This window comes from Camelina sativa, chromosome 9 (assembly GCF_030686135.1).
Source record: "Camelina sativa cultivar CO46 ecotype springtype chromosome 9, ASM3068613v1".
Classification (NCBI taxonomy): Eukaryota; Viridiplantae; Streptophyta; class Magnoliopsida; order Brassicales; family Brassicaceae; genus Camelina; species Camelina sativa.
Genome location: NC_141888.1, coordinates 2,788,346 through 2,807,850, shown reverse-complemented (window position 1 = coordinate 2,807,850; position 19,505 = coordinate 2,788,346). Strand labels below are relative to the sequence as shown.

General features: G+C 36.6%; 1 long non-coding RNA gene and 1 pseudogene across 1 annotated transcript; both read left to right on the top strand.

Moving 5' to 3' along the window:
• The first annotated feature begins 13,407 nt into the window (after positions 1-13,407).
• Positions 13,408-14,591, top strand: LOC147937641 (F-box/kelch-repeat protein At5g51250 pseudogene; annotated as a pseudogene).
• A 3,532-nt stretch (positions 14,592-18,123) lies between these two features.
• On the top strand, positions 18,124-19,505 carry LOC147937640 (uncharacterized). The gene is made up of 3 exons (XR_015565004.1): positions 18,124-18,315; positions 18,459-18,574; positions 19,154-19,505. It is a non-coding gene; the product is annotated as an uncharacterized LOC147937640 (long non-coding RNA).

Sequence of the window (19,505 nt, the reverse complement as noted above, 5' to 3'; positions counted from 1 at the left end):
TGACGTACTCAACTAAATACCAAATTGCTACAAGAGCTCTCATTGTAAAACGAAACCTAACTATATATATAATCTCGTGTTTCTTCTTCCTCATCAACAATTGAAAGCAGGAGACAGATCTGAACAAACAAAACCATGTCATTGATGACTTAGGGGGTGTTATTCAACCTTGTATTTTAATGGAGTTGGGTGTATTTCAAAATCCAGCGTTATTCAATTAGGTATTCTAAAAAATACAATAAAATTTGGTGTTATTGGATTAAACATTTGTTGGATGATTTTAAAGCACTTGTAAAATTGTTGTTATTCTATTTCCAATGGATTTTGTTTCACTTTAGATTTTAACGTAATTTACATCCAAAACAGGAACAAACACAATCCTAACAATTTTTGAAGTATTTCATCTCTCAGACTTCTCATGAGTATCTCATCGACTCATGCTAAGCGGAGAAACCGCCGCCGGAGCTCACCCTGAAACCGCCGTCCTTACAATGTCAAGGATCTGTAAGGAAGCAGAGGACTTCCTTGATTACGACACAATGCACAGTCTATGTTTCCTTGCCGTTGTCCCCTATTGAAAGCTTAGCCGCTTCAGCTGTTTCGACGGATAGGAGTCTATGTGCGGCTGCGATTGTGGTTCCCACCAAGGGAGGTTACACGGTGGAGATTGTGGCGAAATACAGGCCGAGCGTTCCGATTCTATCTGTTGTTGTGTTGTCCGGAGATTACTCGCACCGATGGACTTCGAACAAGGACTCGACGGAGGAGACGATTAGGTCCGCCATTTTAATAATTTAGTTTATTAATGTGGTTTTAATTCACAACCCAATTTATGGATAAGTTCTATTTTTTTTATTTACCTTCAAAAGTAAAAAAAAGTCCACTAGTAATGACTTTCAAAACCATCAATAATGTTTTTCAAATCCACTATGACATCCAAATCCACATTCAATTCATTTACAAAACCATTAGACTCTAAAATCTACTAGTATTTTAAATCCATTAAAAACTTTGTTGAATAACACCCCCTTAGACTCGACGAACCATTTATAAGAAAAATCAGTTTCGTTTCCTAAGCAAGTAAGCATCATCAAAGCTCAACAAATCAAATAGTTTACACAATTTAGCAAAAATTAAACACCTAAAACCCCCCTTTAATCAATACCCAAGTTGAGGTAATATGAAAACTTGAAAACGCCCAATTTTACAGGTCTCGATAAGGAATTCAAACACCAAGTGCTTCAATAACATAAACCCAGATGGAAATATTCTTAAAGAATACCAAAAGATAAAATTTGAAAAACAGAAAAAAAAATACGACTTTACAAAAAATCTTAGATGAGATGACGACGGAGCAGACATTAAAAAAGAAAAAGGCGAATCAATGACAGTTCTTGGGTTATTAATTTCTTTGTCAAAACAGAATTGAAATCTCTTTGTCTCTGCAAATTTGTTTCTTTCTATCAATGGTTCACGGGAAGAAGAAGAAGAAGAATCGAAAGCGGTTATATATACGTATGTGTATGTCACAAGTAGAAGTCTTGTAGCACATTTGGTATTGAGTCGGGTGAATGTATGGAGAGGTCAATGGTTCGACTCATCAGCTGTCATTTTTTCAAACAAATTAATTTTAGTGAAACTACGTCGTTTTGTTCATCTACGTGGCATCCCAATCAGCTACACTAACGGTTTAATTAACGGCATCTTCTGATTGGTAGGTTTTGGCCACATTTATAAAGTTTAGGTAGTAAATTCAAATTATATATTAGTTCATGTAGTTTTAAGCACACTTGAAAGTTTCGGATAGGAATACGATAAAGCAAGTAAGTTCATGGGGGAATTGGCCGTTTTCCCTTCTTTTGAGTGTATGCAACTATTGAGGAAATGAGTTATCTATCTCTTTTGTGACCAAAAAATGTCTTTGAACTTTTGAAGCAAAAAAAATAATAATGTGTGTAAGCTTTTTATATGGTACCTGACCTCGTAAGATATAGTATAAGAATGCTATACAAACCTGTGTGTGGCAAACAAACAAACAAAAACAAATCAGTTGAATCACGTCTCCTCGGTTTTCATTTGGATCCAACTACCATTAGATGATCCAACTCCATATTCTTTCTTTTTACGACTGAAGAAGCCAACAAAATACCTCAAAATCACTCCCAAAACCATCACACTTGCTCCTTCAATGTACCACAAGACTGCAATATCAGATTCAGATCCAAATTTGTCGTATCACTACCGCTAATAACTTCCCCAGATGCCAAAATCTCAACAACATCATGAACTTCTCCGTCGTGGTTTCCCACATACAAAATAGTGAGTCTTTCCCAAATGCTCGATCATCCTCTACCTTATCGCAGCGTCTCTAATCTTCCTACTTGTAGCGTACATTAGGTCTATGCCCTTGCAACACAACAAACGGTGTCTTGCTCCTATTCACAGACTCCAGATCACTCTTCAAAAAGCTATACTGCTTCCCTCCTCTAAGAAACTCAGTCTCTGTCAAAAAGCTATTAAAAATGCACGACCTTTTTTTCTTGAGTACTCAAGATCATTATTATTCAATGAACATTATTTTGCTGTATAAAAGAAAGAACAAAGGAATGTGTTAACAAAGAAAGAACAATGAACATTATTTTTTGTATTAAACTAATAAATTTTCCATAACACAAGTACAGTTACCTCGTTTAAGTGCGGTGATTATAAAGGCTCTAAACTGAAATTATCACTGTAGAGTTCATACAGATTATCACTGTAATGGACAAAAATATTGCAGAACTTGACATTATCATCTTATAAAACTACAATCATGTTATGGTCTTATAAATATACATAACTTGATATTTTAATTGTTATATAATTATAACAAAAGAATGTAAAGTGAATGTGATTTATTTTTGTGTATGAGTTTTTTTTTTTTAAATGAACTTATATAATTATAGTTTATAGTTACACCATGAAAGATATTCATTATTAATAATTTGTAACAGAAAATTCATGAAAAAAAAATACATAGAGACATTAGATCTTAAACAACTTTTGCAAATAAAGTTTAAGTTTTTTTTTTTTTAAAGCTCCACGGTTATCTTATAAAAAAAGTGAATCGTCTCGATGCAATTCACCAAATAAACGGATATGTTATTTTTAGTTACATGAATAAGCAAAATGTGTCAAAGTTCAAAAAGCAAATAATTAGAGAGAGAGAGAGAGAGAACACACGAATTAGTAAATTACCATGGCGATGAAACGACAGCGTTTGACGATGGAAGCTAATATTTTGTTCGGTCATTAGAAAGAGCCGTTACAATACTTTGGACGCGTGGATTTGTTTAGAAAAAACTATATCTCTCTCTCTCTGTATATGATTCCAATTAGGGTTTTTGATTCGTCCAATCTCTCTCTGCTCTTCTGCTTCTTTCATCTCCGGTCAAATCTGTTTACTCAGAGGGGTTCTACGCCACCGCATCATACACCGACGGAATTCTCAACAAAAAGGTCCGTTTCTGATCTCTTCTATCCATCGCTCATCTCACGATTGTAGGGTTTTTTTTTTTTTTTTTGTTTTGAATGTCATAAGAATCTGGTGAATCTTATTCAATTTGTATCCTTACCGTTGATTGGGTATTTTCTCTAATCTTAAGGTCTTCGATTCTTCTTGTCTCTGATCCTTGACCTCGGCTTCTCCATCTCCGATCAAATCCGCTTTACCAGAGAGGTTCTACGGATCTGATTTGTCGCGGAAGTCTTCTACTAGCAGGTCATGAGAACTTTCTTTTCTTATCTCTTCAATTCCTAATCTCACGAGTTTATGGTGGTTCTTATAATATTTTTGGAAACGATGTGCTTGCTTCATGAACGAGATGAGACAAATTTCAACATACATTTCAATTGTTTATTGCGGTTTACTTGGATCTGTATTGATTATGTAACTTGATTTTGTGACTATAATGGTAAAGAATTCTTAGCCTTTTTCACAACATATGTGTTTGTTTTGTTTAGGTTCTGATTAGGATTTTTTGGTGTTACCAAAAAGAGTACGAGTTACATAGATCCATTGCTAATCTTAGTTTTACTTCGACATATAAATTGATTCAGTAACACTTGATTTTGAGATTATTATGTCAGAAAGTTAGTTTTTTTTTTACAATATATTTGTTTTTTTCTTGTGTATGTGTGTTATGCATCTTTTGGTCGTGATATAGCTGGACAATGGTTTTTAGTCTAGTTTAGTATTGTCGTGAACTTAAGTTGTTATGCTGAAACTGACTAATGGCTCATTCCTGAGATAGATATGGCTCAGTAATCTGATGATATCTTTTATTTAACATATGAACAGGCTGTTGGACCATACAACCCTCTGAAACCAAGGGAGCAAAGCAAATGGAAAAGGTTAGATTTGGTGTTGCCTATTCTAATGTTGGGACATGAATAAGAAATGGGTTGATGATGGTTAGTGCATCAAATGAGGTAATTTAAATTACCTCTTTACAAGTCCCGTGTTGCCTATTCAAATGCCTCGGCTTGGTATTAGACTTTTCTTATGATGAGTCTACAAATCAGAGATGGAATGATGGTGGTGCGTGAGTGAGAAAATCTGTCCTGTGTTGCCTATTCAAATGCCTCGGCTCGGTATTAGACTCTTCTTATGATGAGTCTACAAATCAGAGATGGAATGATGGTTAGTGCATGTGAGAAACTCTGTCTCTTGTTGCCTTTTCAAATGCCTCCGCTTGGGTTTGAGACTCTTGTTATGATGAGTCTGAAAAATATAAATGGATTGATGGTAATGCATGAAATGAGGTAATTTAAATTACCTCTTTACCAGTCCCTTATTGCTTATTCAAATGCCTCGGCTTGGTTTGAGACTCTTCTTATGATGAGTCTACAAATCAAAAGTGGAATGATGGTGGTGCGTGAGTGAGAAACTCTGTCCTGTGTTGCCTATTCAAATGCCTCGGCTCGGTATTAGACTCTTCTTATGATGAGTCTACAAATGGAATGATGGTTAGTGCATGTGAGAAACTATGTCTCTTGTTGCCTTTTCAAATGCCTCGGCTTGGGTTTGAGACTCTTGTTATGATGAGTCTGAAAAATATAAATGGATTGATGGTAGTGCATGAAATGAGGTAATTTAAATTACCTCTTTACCAGTCCCTTATTGCTTATTCAAATGCCTCGGCTTGGTTTGAGACTCTTCTTATGATGAGTCTACAAATCAAAAGTGGGATGATGGTGGTGCGTGAGTGAGAAACTCTGTCCTGTGTTGCCTATTCAAATGCCTCGGCTCGGTATAAGACTCTTCTTATGATGAGTCTACAAATGGAATGATGGTTAGTACATGTGAGAAACTCTGACTCTTGTTGCCTTTTCAAATGCCTCGGCTTGGGTTTGAGACTCTTGTTATGATGAGTCTGAAATATAGAAATGGATTGATGGTAGTGCATGAAATGAGGTAATTTAAATTACCTCTTTACCAGTCCCTTATTGCTTACTCAAATGCCTCGGCTTGGTTTGAGACTCTTCTTATGATGAGTCTACAAATCAAAAGTGGGATGATGGTGGTGCCTGAGTGAGAAACTCTGTCCTGTGTTGCCTATTCAAATGCCTCGGCTTGGTATTAGACTCTTCTTATGATGAGTCTACAAATCAGAGATGGAATGATGGTTAGTGCATGTGAGAAACTCTGTCTCTTGTTGCCTTTTCAAATGCCTCGGCTTGGGTTTGAGACTCTTGTTATGATTAGTCTGAAAAATAGAAATGGATTGATGGTAGTGCATGAAATGAGGTAATTTAAATTACCTCTTTACCAGTCCCTTATTGCTTATTCAAATGCCTCGGCTTGGTTTGAGACTCTTTTTATGATGAGTCTACAAATCAAAAGTGGAATGATGGTGGTGCGTCAGTGAGAAACTCTGTTCCGTGTTGCCTTTCAAATGCTTCGGCTCTGGTCTAAGACTCTTATTATGAGTCTGAAAGAAATGGATCGATGGTAGTGCATGAAATGAGGTACCTCTTTACAAGTCCCTTCAAATGCCTCTGCTCAGGTATTAGACTCTTCTTATGATGAGTCTACCAATTAGAAGTGGAATGATGGTGGTGCGTGAGTGATAACTCTGTTCCGTGTTGCCTTTCAAATGCCTCGGCTCGGGTTTAAGACTCTTATTATGATGATGGGTCTGCAAAATAGAAATGTATTGATGGTAGTGCATGAAATGAGGTAATTTAAATTACCTCTTCATCAGTCCCGTGTTGCCTATTCAAATGCCTCGGTTCGGTTTTAGATTCTTCTTATGATCAGTCTATAAATCAGAGAAGGAATGATGGTGGTGCAGTGAGTGAAAAACTTTGTCCCGTGTTGCCTTTCAAATGCCTCGGCTCTGGTCTAAGAGTCTTGTTATGATGACTCTGAAAATTAGAAATGGGTTGACAATGATGAGTCTGTAAAGATGGAATGATGGTAGTGCATGAGTGAGAAACTCTGTCCCGTGTTGCCTTTTAAATGCCTCGAATCAGGTCTAAGACTTGTTATGATGAGTCTCTAAATCTGAGATGGAATGATGGTAGTGCATGAGTGAGATACTCTGTGTCCCGTGTTGCCTTTCATATGCCTCGACTCAGGTCTAACACTTGTTATGATGAGTCTGAAAATCAGAAATGGATTGATGGTAGTGCATGAAATGAGTTAATTTAAATTACCTCTTTACCAGTCCCGTGTTGCCTATTCAAATGCCTCGGTTCGGTTTTAGATTCTTCTTATGATGAGTCTATAAATCAGAGAAGGAATGATGGTGGTGCAATGAGTGAAAACCTTTGTCCCGTGTTGCCTATTCAAATGCCTCGGTTCGGTTTTAGATTCTTCTTATGATGAGTCTATAAATCAGAGAAGGAATGATGGTGGTGCAATGAGTGAAAACCTTTGTCCCGTGTTGTCTTTCAAATGCCTCGGCTCTGGTCTAAGACTTGTTATGATGAGTCTGAAAATCAGAAATGGATTGATGGTAGTGCATGAGTGAGAAACTCTGTCCCGTGTTGCCTTTTAAATGCCTCGACTCAGGTCTAAGACTTGTTATGATGAGTCTGTAAATCTGAGATGGAATGATGGTAGTGCATGAGTGAGATACTCTGTGTCCCGTGTTGCCTTTCATATGCCTCGACTCAGGTCTAAGACTTGTTATGATGAGTTTGAAAATCAGAAATGGATTGATGGTAGTGCATGAAATGAGGTAATTTAAATTACCTCTTTACCAGTCCCGTGTTGCCTATTCAAATGCCTCGGTTCGGTTTTAGATTCTTCTTATGATGAGTCTATAAATCAGAGAAGGAATGATGGTGGTGCAATGAGTGAAAACCTTTGTCCCGTCTTGTCTTTCAAATGCCTCGGCTCTGGTCTAAGACTTGTTATGATGAGTCTGAAAATCAGAAATGGATTGATGGTAGTGCATGAGTGAGAAACTCTGTCCCGTGTTGCCTTTTAAATAAATGCCTCGACTCAGGTTTAAGACTTGTTATGATGAGTCTGAAAATCTGAGATGGAATGATGGTAGTGCATGAGTGAGAAACTCTGTCCAGTGTTGCCTTTCAAATGCCTCGACTCAGGTCTAAGACTTGTTATGATGAGTCTGTAAATCTGAGATGGAATGATGGTAGTGCATGAGTGAGAAACTCTGTCCCGTGTTGCCTTTCAAATGCCTCGTTATGATGAGTCTGAAAATCAGAAATGGATTGATGGTAGTGCATGAAATGAGGTAATTTAAATTACCTCTTTACCAGTTTCGTATTGCCTATTCAAATGCCTCGGCTCGGTTTGAGACACTTCTTACTTGATGATGGGTCTGTAAATCAGAAGTGGAATGATGGTGGTGCGTGAGTGAGAAACTCTCTTCCATGTTGCCTTTCAAATGCCTCGACATGGATTTAGATTCTTCTTCCGATGGGTATGAAATTTTGTCACCTGTTATTTCCTTAACACCAGGTAATGATGTAATTAATTAATTGTTTGGTATTGCATTGTAGAATATTAGAAGTTGAATAGTAAATTATATAACAATGTTTACAAAAATATTTGTTTTCAATGGCTATTATTGATATTTTCACTTTTGCAGGGTGGTAGCTACGGATCTGGATATATTTTTTGTCAGGTTGGTTGATAGTGATGATGTTTCAGCAGATATTAGTTAGTTGTATTCGTTGAGAATCTTATATAGTATTTTAACTCACCTGATTATATGCGTTAATCAGGATATTACTTCTGGAATGGATTTGGAGCTTGAAAGAGATCAGTTGGTTTTAAGCACATTTGAGAATATCAGAAGTAAGCATTTCTTTCTGATCTCTCTCTTCCTTTCATACGTTTGTTTCTGTCAATGGTTTCTTTCCAAAATCCATAGCCAATACAGATTAGTTTCTGGTCCCATTGTATAATAGTACGCAGGGAAGAAGAAAAATAATAGAGTTGTTACGAAGCAAATTGTTATGTATCCTTACCGTCTATTTGAGGCACATACCTCAGCAAAAAAGGATTGTAAAGGATTAATTACTGTTCTTGAATATTACAGGTTTGAGCAAATAAGAATTACAAGCAATTCTTCCTCAGGTTGGTTGATTGATACTGATCATAATGATCAATTTGGTTGTTGTATGTATCTCAGAGAAGAAACTAATTGGTGTGTTGAGTGAAATTCTTAGCTTACTACTAAAATAAGAACGTCAACTGATTATATTGCTGACTCTATTTTATTGCAACACGACCAGGTGATGTGACATTTGATGAGGTATTGAACTCTACTGATTTTTATAAAAAGCAAAATCAATAGATCTAAGATCAGATATAAGAATACGTTTGCAAGCTGGTTATTGTGTGTTCTTTTTTTTCAATCAATGGGTTAGATTTTTATCGAGAAAGCTTAGTCAATTTGAAACTGAAACTTGCTTGCTTGCAGAACACAAGGGTCGAGCTATATACATAAGGTATAAAACAAAACTGAGATGTCATCTCTTTGTTTTTGTAGCATTTTACTTTCTCAGGTCTTTATAGGAAGACATGATATAAGCATTGCTTATGCTTCTAGATGAATTAACTCTCCTATATAATCGGAGATATCTTTTTGTTTTGCCCTTAGAATTAAAAGGGAGCTAAAAACTCCCAATATACCTGATTTGGTTTGGTCAGAGTCTTCAAATGTTCTAAGAAATGGGAATATTGGAGACTCTGAGCTACACTGCGAATGGCCCTAGAAACAACAAACATGGACACACTATTTTCTTCTTTTTATCAATTTGACATTGAAAACGTTTTCATCCAAAAGTCATTGAGCTTCTTTTGCATAAACTTGGCGATGATGATTCAAGATAGTCAACTTGGTCGTGAAATATTTTTCTATCTAGCCAATAACTGGTTTTCGTATTGGATTTTTTACAAATAGTTTTTAACATGAAAGTTTCTCAAAAGATGTTTTTGATTGTTAAAAAGTAAAAATTAAATTGAAAAATGTCGACAGGGAAATATTTGCAAATAGTTTTTAACATGAAATCTTCTCAAAAAAAGTATTTTATTCTGTTAAAAAGTAAAAATCAAATTGAAAAATGTCAACAGAGTAATATTTGGGAGATTAATATATTCTTGATTTTTTTCAAAGTGGATGTTGAATACTCAATTAAGTTTGGTTTTTCAACAATTACTAATTTATTTTTGGTTAAACATATATACTGATTGGTTTAGTTCAATTTTTGGTCAAACATAAACAGGGAAGCCATATTTCTTTATTTCTTTCATATATATGTTTGTTTATGTGGATAGTTTTTTTCCAAAGCCATAACCAATACTATAGTTTATGGTCCCATTATATAAAAATACTCAAGAGAAGAAAATAAATAGTAGAGTTGTTACAAAGAAAATTGTAATGTAATGATTAACTAAGCAAAAACGTATTGTAGAGGATTAATTATTGTTCTTGAATTTGACAGGTTTGAGCAATTCTTCCTCAGGTTGGATGATGGATATTGATCATATATAATGATTAATTTGGTTGTTGTATTATCCCTGAGAAGAAACTAATTGGTGTGTTGAGTGAAATTCTTAGCTTATATACTAAAACAAGAACGTCAACTGATTATATTGCTGACTCTATTTCATTGCAACACGACCAGGTGATGTGACATTTGATGAGGTATTGAACTCTACTGATTTTTAAGTGATAGGTTTACAAAAAGGAAAATCAAGACTCTTGAGGTTTACAAAAAGGAAAATCAATTGGTCTAAGATCATGTATAAGAATATGTTTGCAAGCCGGTTATTGTCATAAATCATAATGCACTAGAAACAACAAACATGATCACAATATTTTTTTGGGATCATCGAGTTCGCCCTAGCCTCCTTCTTCTCTCTAGCACAACCCCCGAAATCTGCTCCCCCGGCGGCGTCGAACCCGATCGGCGCCGCTGGGGCTTGTTTTCTTCTTCTCCGTGGCTTCCTCTTCCTCTGTAGTATATTTGCTCTCAGTTTCAGACCTCCCGGAGATATGTTGAGATTTCAGATCTCATCTCCGCCGCTATTTCAGCTTCAACCATCGAGTCCTCACCGCTTTGGTTTTGCTCAAGAGACCCATCAGTGTCCCTCTAGACTCGGTCTCCGTCTATTTCACCACCCCCTTAAGCCGTCAAATATCGCACCTTACCGCTCCTTGGATACAAATCTCACCAAGTACGGAAGCTCTGTTTTGACGCCGGCACCGGTGAATCGTCTGACGAAGAAAACCGCCTCTTTGGTGACTTCTGCTTCTCTCTCGGTAATCCTCTGTCCTAGGTCTAGTCCCCAATCTTATTCTCAAACCCTGGAAGATAGTTTGCATTGGATAAACTATAGATATAAATCATCCTTGACCTGGAATTGCCTTAGACCCCATGATCTTAATTGCATATTTAGACCAAACCGCCTAGTATCTTTGTGTCCTGCTTGGTCAAGTCGAGTTACACTCGGTAGCAGACCATTAGATACTTCGATTGTGGTTGTATCCCCCTTGTGTCAAGGCTGTTTATTTAGTTTGGTTTGGAAGCTTGCAATGCATCGCTTTGATAATGATGTTGATCCGCCATTTGGTTTATCTGTATTGCTGGTTCTCCCTGATCCTTTACCCTATCTATTATCATTAACCCAACTGTTCCAGCGTCAACTTGTAACTAGGTCCAGTCTGAATTCCACTCTTCCCCTTTCTAGTCATTGGTTGCTTAGATTAAGAATACCACTAGGCCGAAGACTACTAGTGAACCTTAATCTGCATCCTTTGCTTCATTGGCCCAAGAGTCTATTAAGAACCCTGTTACTAGAATCAATTAAGGATGACACTCTAGAAGGAGACAGTTTAGGGAAGCTTGGCATTATGATCCCACCTCTAAAGAGTGGGGGTTACCGAGGCTTTACCAACTCTCCACTTACACCTTGCCTATTCTCAAAGACCTTTAAACTGCTAATCAACTACTTCTTGAAGTTCCCTCACATTAGCTTGAAGACTAGTGGCATTATGACCCTCACTCCAAGGAGGAGTGGTTACCACAACCTCTTTAAGTACTCTTCTAGCAACCTTGGACCAACAACTACATGTGTAGTAACCGGTCTTCAGAGCCATAACACCCCTGCTCGATCTCTTGGCAACTCAGCTCTGCCAATTTCACCTCCGCCCAGTCTTCGAAGTTTCAAGACAGTGGCTCCCTGCTCCTTTGACTTGCTCAAGGAGTCTGCATCGGTTTGTCTTGATCTCACAAGCTCCATATTGCTCCTAAGCAAGTGGTCCACAGCTCTCAAGCTTTTCATATCGATTGTCTCTATCTACCCCTGTATTTTTATTGCTCTATGCTTTGTTCTAGTTTACCTTGTGTTGTACTTTAAACTATCTATTTGAATGGAATGAAAGCATCTCTTTGATCAAAAAAAAAAAAAAAAAAAAAAAAAAAGATCACAATATTTTTTCGTCAATTTGACTTCGAAAAAGTTTTGTTCTAAAAATCATTGCTTAAGCTTAGCGATGATTCAAGGTACACAACTTGGTCGTGTGAAGGCCTGAAACCACTGTGATGAACCAACCATCATATTTTTGAATTTTTCTATCTACCCATTAACTGTTTTCGTATTGAAGATTTTCACAAATAGTTTCGACATGAAAGTTTCTCAAAAAAGAAGGTTTTGGATTGTTAAAAAGTAAAAATCAAATTGAAAAAAATCAACAGGGGGAAATATTTGCTAATAGTTAACATGAAATTTCTTAAAAAGGTGTTAATTAATGAATGTATCTCCATAATCAAAGCTATATGAATTCGTCTTTTCTTAAACAACTAGCTAGTTCCTTAGAATAAACACTTGGATCAGCATGCATGTAAAATGATCACTATGAAGTAAGAAGGTACACTGATATTAAAATGTTTTCTTCACCATTCCTTGCTTTGTAAATTTAATTAATGTAATTCACATAATGAACATAACAACAACAACGTTTTACACTTGGATCCAACTCCAGATTCTTTCTTTCCACCACTAAACCCCCATAAATACCCCAAAATCGCTCCCAAAACCATCACATTTGCTCCTCCATTGTACCGCAAGACTGCAAGATCGATCAGATACCCAATTACAAGATAAAGAGGGTTTCCTTGCCAACGTTCACCACAAGTGTTGTTTCCATTAGGACAAAACCCGTAAAACAAACGTCACAGTACGTACTATTCTTTAATAGAAATGGTTTTAAATGCCCAATCATCTTCTGTCTTTTTCCAACATCTCGGATCTTCTTACTTGTAGTGTAACGTAGGTCTATGCCCTTGTACAACAACAAACGGTGTCTTGTTCCTATTAAAAGCCTTGATGTTCTGATCTTGGAAGCTTTAGGTTTATATATATTTTTTCTGTTCGTTTGCTCTGTCACAGAGCCTCTGTATCTACTTACTCTCTACCTTTCGTCGATAAAACGTTGCTCTTCCTCTTTATCTTTTTCTGTGTATATGCTTTAGGTTTTGCGTGAGTTGTGTGAGACGTATGTTAAAAGACATTTTTTTTGGATATCAGAGACTCCCATGAGATGTTGGACCAAGAGCAACAATCTTTTACTAACTTTAAACATCATTGAGGAGAAATTTGGAAAGTAAACGATGATAACTTGAAGAAGAAGTAAATGGAAACTTCTTTTTTTTTTTCATTCTGACATTTTCTATGAACCAACCCCTTATTTTTCGTGGCTTTTATTGGAAATAAAATTTGTCATATGTAGCCAGCCACTTATTTTTTCTTACCCAAATTTTGTCACATATGTACATAAATTCTAGGGTGTTCTAAATTCTACTTATAAACCGCCGCAAAAAATAAAGATCAAGCAAAAAGCTAACCTTACAATACGGCTGTCTCGTTAATATCGTCAATGCATGTCACCACCGGAAAAGAATATGAAGATGAAGAAGAAGAAGCCGTCGCCGAGGCTGCAATCGATTCCAAATCCTTCACTTCCTCATGATTTGCTGTTGAGCATCGTTGCACGCGTCTCAAGAGTGTACTATCCGATTCTATATCTCGTCTCCAAGAGCTTTAGATCTCTCCTAGCTTCACCGGAGCTATACAAGACCCGGTCACTCTTAGGCTGCACCGAGAGTTGTCTCTATGTGTGGTCACAGTCTGGTACGAACACTAGCTGGTTAACCCTCTGTCGGAAACCTGGTCAAACCCTAACCAATGACACGACTAAGAGTAAGGAGAACTCAAGTGGGTATGTTTTGTCTAGAGTCCCAATCCTACATTCTCCTCCTTTGCGGCTTTGCGCCTCTCGAGTCTCGTGGCGGTTGGTTCTAATATCTATAACATTGCTGGATCGAGCAACCAAAAGCCCTCCTCTAGCGTCTGGATTTTGGATTGTCGGTCTCACATGTGGCACGAGGCACAAAGCTTGCGGGAGGGGCTACGTATGATTTCTGCTAGTGTCCTTGATCGAAAGATATACGTGGCAGGAAGTTTCAGAGATGGTGATTCCAAGTCCATGAAGAACTCGTTCGAGGTGTTCGACACTGAAACACAAATTTGGGATCGTGCGACTATCACTTGCAGCAAGGCAAAATGTGATTTCTACTCCTGCAGAACCACATGTATTGACGGAAAGTTCCATGTGGTGGTACCGACTGACTATCAAAGCAAGGCGGTTGCTTACAGTTCCAAGGAAGGTATATGGGACACGGTTGGAGTAGAAATGAATTATGATAATTTTGTAGCTTCTTGCGAGATAGAGAATGTTTTGTACTCTTGCAGTTTAGGAGAGTTTAGATGGTATGACACTAAGGCAAGGAAGTGGAGATATTTGAAAGGTTTGTTAGGACTACCCAATTTCTGCTCTGGTAACAATGTTAAATTGGCTAATTATGGTGGAAAGATAGCGGTTTTGTGGGAGGAGGGTTTGCTTTATTATAAACCTAATATCCGTAAGAAGATGATTATGTATGCAGAGATTACGCTTGAAAGGCGCAGAAATTGTGAAATTTGGGGGATTGTTGAGTGCTTTGGTGATGTGCTTACAGTCCCTAGATTGTATTCTTTGGCGAAGTTTCTTGCTGTTACTCTTTGATAAATGGCGTCACAAGACTTGAAACGTGTTTTCTTTTGGTAATATCATATTTATTTGGAATACTTTGTGTTCTTTTGAGGGAAAAACGGCCAATTCCCCCATGAACTTAGTTGCTTTATCGTATTCCTACCCGAAATTTTTTGTTGAAAAAAAGGTAAACAAAGGAGTCGAACTGGCGACCTCAACGTAGTGAGGTACTCAACTAAATACCAAATTGCTACAAGAGCTCTCATTGTAAAACGAAACCTAACTATATATATAATCTCGTGTTTCTTCTTCCTCATCAACAATTGAAAGCAGGAGACAGATCTGAACAAACAAAACCATGTCATTGATGACTTAGGGGGTGTTATTCAACCTTGTATTTTAATGGAGTTGGGTGTATTTCAAAATCCAGCGTTATTCAATTAGGTATTCTAAAAAATACAATAAAATTTGGTGTTATTGGATTAAACATTTGTTGGATGATTTTAAAGCACTTGTAAAATTGTTGTTATTCTATTTCCAATGGATTTTGTTTCACTTTAGATTTTAATGTAATTTACATCCAAAACAGCAACAAACACAATCCTAACAATTTTTGAAGTATTTCATCTCTCAGACTTCTCATGAGTATCTCATCGACTCATGCTAAGCGGAGAAACCGCCGCCGGAGCTCACCCTGAAACCGCCGTCCTTACAATGTCAAGGATCTGTAAGGAAGCAGAGGACTTCCTTGAGCTTTGAGTTGCTTCGCCCTTTCGCCTATCGGCTTGGCAACACAATGCACAGTCTATGTTTCCTTGCCGTTGTCCCCTATTGAAAGCTTAGCCGCTTCAGCTGTTTCGACGGATAGGAGTCTATGTGCGGCTGCGATTGTGGTTCCCACCAAGGGAGGTTACACGGTGGAGATTGTGGCGAAATACAGGCCGAGCGTTCCGATTCTATCTGTTGTTGTGTTGTGCCGGAGATTACTCGTACCGATGGACTTCGAACAAGGACTCGACGGAGGAGACGATTAGGTCCGCCATTTTAATAATTTAGTTTATTAATGTGGTTTTAATTCACAACCCAATTTATGGATAAGTTCTATTTTTTTTATTTACCTTCAAAAGTAAAAAAAAAGTCCACTAGTAATGACTTTCAAAACCATCAATAATGTTTTTCAAATCCACTAATGACATCCAAATCCACATTCAATTCATTTACAAAACCATTAGACTCTAAAATCTACTAGTATTTTAAATCCATTAAAAACTTTGTTGAATAACACCCCCTTAGACTCGACGAACCATTTATAAGAAAAATCAGTTTCGTTTCCTAAGCAAGTAAGCATCATCAAAGCTCAACAAATCAAATAGTTTACACAATTTAGCAAAAATTAAACACCTAAAACCCCCCTTTAATCAATACCCAAGTTGAGGTAATATGAAAACTTGAAAACGCCCAATTTTACAGGTCTCGATAAGGAATTCAAACACCAAGTGCTTCAATAACATAAACCCAGATGGAAATATTCTTAAAGAATACCAAAAGATAAAATTTGAAAAACAGAAAAAAAAAATACGACTTTACAAAAAATCTTAGATGAGATGACGACGGAGCAGACATTAAAAAAGAAAAAGGCGAATCAATGACAGTTCTTGGGTTATTAATTTCTTTGTCAAAACAGAATTGAAATCTCTTTGTCTCTGCCAATTTGTTTCTTTCTATCAATGGTTCACGGGAAGAAGAAGAAGAAGAATCGAAAGCGGTTATATATACGTATGTGTATGTCACAAGTAGAAGTCTTGTAGCACATTTGGTATTGAGTCGGGTGAATGTATGGAGAGGTCAATGGTTCGACTCATCAGCTGTCATTTTTTCAAACAAATTAATTTTAGTGAAACTACGTCGTTTTGTTCATCTACGTGGCATCCCAATCAGCTACACTAACGGTTTAATTAACGGCATCTTCTGATTGGTAGGTTTTGGCCACATTTATAAAGTTTAGGTAGTAAATTCAAATTATATATTAGTTCATGTAGTTTTAAGCACACTTGAAAGTTTCGGATAGGAATACGATAAAGCAAGTAAGTTCATGGGGGAATTGGCCGTTTTCCCTTCTTTTGAGTGTATGCAACTATTGAGGAAATGAGTTATCTATCTCTTTTGTGACCAAAAAATGTCTTTGAACTTTTGAAGCAAAAAAAATAATAATGTGTGTAAGCTTTTTATATGGTACCTGACCTCGTAAGATATAGTATAAGAATGCTATACAAACCTGTGTGTGGCAAACAAACAAACAAAAACAAATCAGTTGAATCACGTCTCCTCGGTTTTCATTTGGATCCAACTACCATTAGATGATCCAACTCCATATTCTTTCTTTTTACGACTGAAGAAGCCAACAAAATACCTCAAAATCACTCCCAAAACCATCACACTTGCTCCTTCAATGTACCACAAGACTGCAATATCAGATTCAGATCCAAATTTGTCGTATCACTACCGCTAATAACTTCCCCAGATGCCAAAATCTCAACAACATCATGAACTTCTCCGTCGTGGTTTCCCACATACAAAATAGTGAGTCTTTCCCAAATGCTCGATCATCCTCTACCTTATCGCAGCGTCTCTAATCTTCCTACTTGTAGCGTACATTAGGTCTATGCCCTTGCAACACAACAAACGGTGTCTTGCTCCTATTCACAGACTCCAGATCACTCTTCAAAAAGCTATACTGCTTCCCTCCTCTTAGAAACTCAGTCTCTGTCAAAAAGCTATTAAAAATGCACGACCTTTTTTTCTTGAGTACTCAAGATCATTATTATTCAATGAACATTATTTTGCTGTATAAAAGAAAGAACAAAGGAATGTGTTAACAAAGAAAGAACAATGAACATTATTTTTTGTATTAAACTAATAAATTTTCCATAACACAAGTACAGTTACCTCGTTTAAGTGCGGTGATTATAAAGGCTCTAAACTGAAATTATCACTGTAGAGTTCATACAGATTATCACTGTAATGGACAAAAATATTGCAGAACTTGACATTATCATCTTATAAAACTACAATCATGTTATGGTCTTATAAATATACATAACTTGATATTTTAATTGTTATATAATTATAACAAAAGAATGTAAAGTGAATGTGATTTATTTTTGTGTATGAGTTTTTTTTTTTAAATGAACTTATATAATTATAGTTTATAGTTACACCATGAAAGATATTCATTATTAATAATTTGTAACAGAAAATTCATGAAAAAAAATACATAGAGACATTAGATCTTAAACAACTTTTGCAAATAAAGTTTAAGTTTTTTTTTTTTTAAAGCTCCACGGTTATCTTATAAAAAAAGTGAATCGTCTCGATGCAATTCACCAAATAAACGGATATGTTATTTTTAGTTACATGAATAAGCAAAATGTGTCAAAGTTCAAAAAGCAAATAATTAGACAGAGAGAGAGAGAGAACACACGAATTAGTAAATTACCATGGCGATGAAACGACAGCGGTTGACGATGGAAGCTAATATTTTGTTCGGTCATTAGAAAGAGCCGTTACAATACTTTGGACGCGTGGATTTGTTTAGAAAAAACTATATCTCTCTCTCTCTGTATATGATTCCAATTAGGGTTTTTGATTCGTCCAATCTCTCTCTGCTCTTCTGCTTCTTTCATCTCCGGTCAAATCCGTTTACTCAGAGGGGTTCTACGCCACCGCATCATACACCGACGGAATTCTCAACAAAAAGGTCCGTTTCTGATCTCTTCTATCCATCGCTCATCTCACGATTGTAGGGTTTTTTTTTTTTTTTTTTTGAATGTCATAAGAATCTGGTGAATCTTATTCAATTTGTATCCTTACCGTTGATTGGGTATTTTCTCTAATCTTAAGGTCTTCGATTCTTCTTGTCTCTGATCCTCGACCTCGGCTTCTCCATCTCCGATCAAATCCGCTTTACCAGAGAGGTTCTACGGATCTGATTTGTCGCGGAAGTCTTCTACTAGCAGGTCATGAGAACTTTCTTTTCTTATCTCTTCAATTCCTAATCTCACGAGTTTATGGTGGTTCTTATAATATTTTTGGAAACGATGTGCTTGCTTCATGAACGAGATGAGACAAATTTCAACATACATTTCAATTGTTTATTGCGGTTTACTTGGATCTGTATTGATTATGTAACTTGATTTTGTGACTATAATGGTAAAGAATTGTTAGCCTTTTTCACAACATATGTGTTTGTTTTGTTTAGGTTCTGATTAGGATTTTTTGGTGTTACCAAAAAGAGTAGGAGTTACATAGATCCATTGCTAATCTTAGTTTTACTTCGACATATAAATTGATTCAGTAACACTTGATTTTGAGATTATTATGTCAGAAAGTTAGTTTTTTTTTTACAATATATTTGTTTTTTTCTTGTGTATGTGTGTTATGCATCTTTTGGTCGTGATATAGCTGGACAATGGTTTTTAGTCTAGTTTAGTATTGTCGTGAACTTAAGTTGTTATGCTGAAACTGACTAATGGCTCATTCCTGAGATAGATATGGCTCAGTAATCTGATGATATCTTTTATTTAACATATGAACAGGCTGTTGGACCATACAACCCTCTGAAACCAAGGGAGCAAAGCAAATGGAAAAGGTTAGATTTGGTGTTGCCTATTCTAATGTTGGGACATGAATAAGAAATGGGTTGATGATGGTTAGTGCATCAAATGAGGTAATTTAAATTACCTCTTTACAAGTCCCGTGTTGCCTATTCAAATGCCTCGGCTTGGTATTAGACTTTTCTTATGATGAGTCTACAAATCAGAGATGGAATGATGGTGGTGCGTGAGTGAGAAAATCTGTCCTGTGTTGCCTATTCAAATGCCTCGGCTCGGTATTAGACTCTTCTTATGATGAGTCTACAAATCAGAGATGGAATGATGGTTAGTGCAT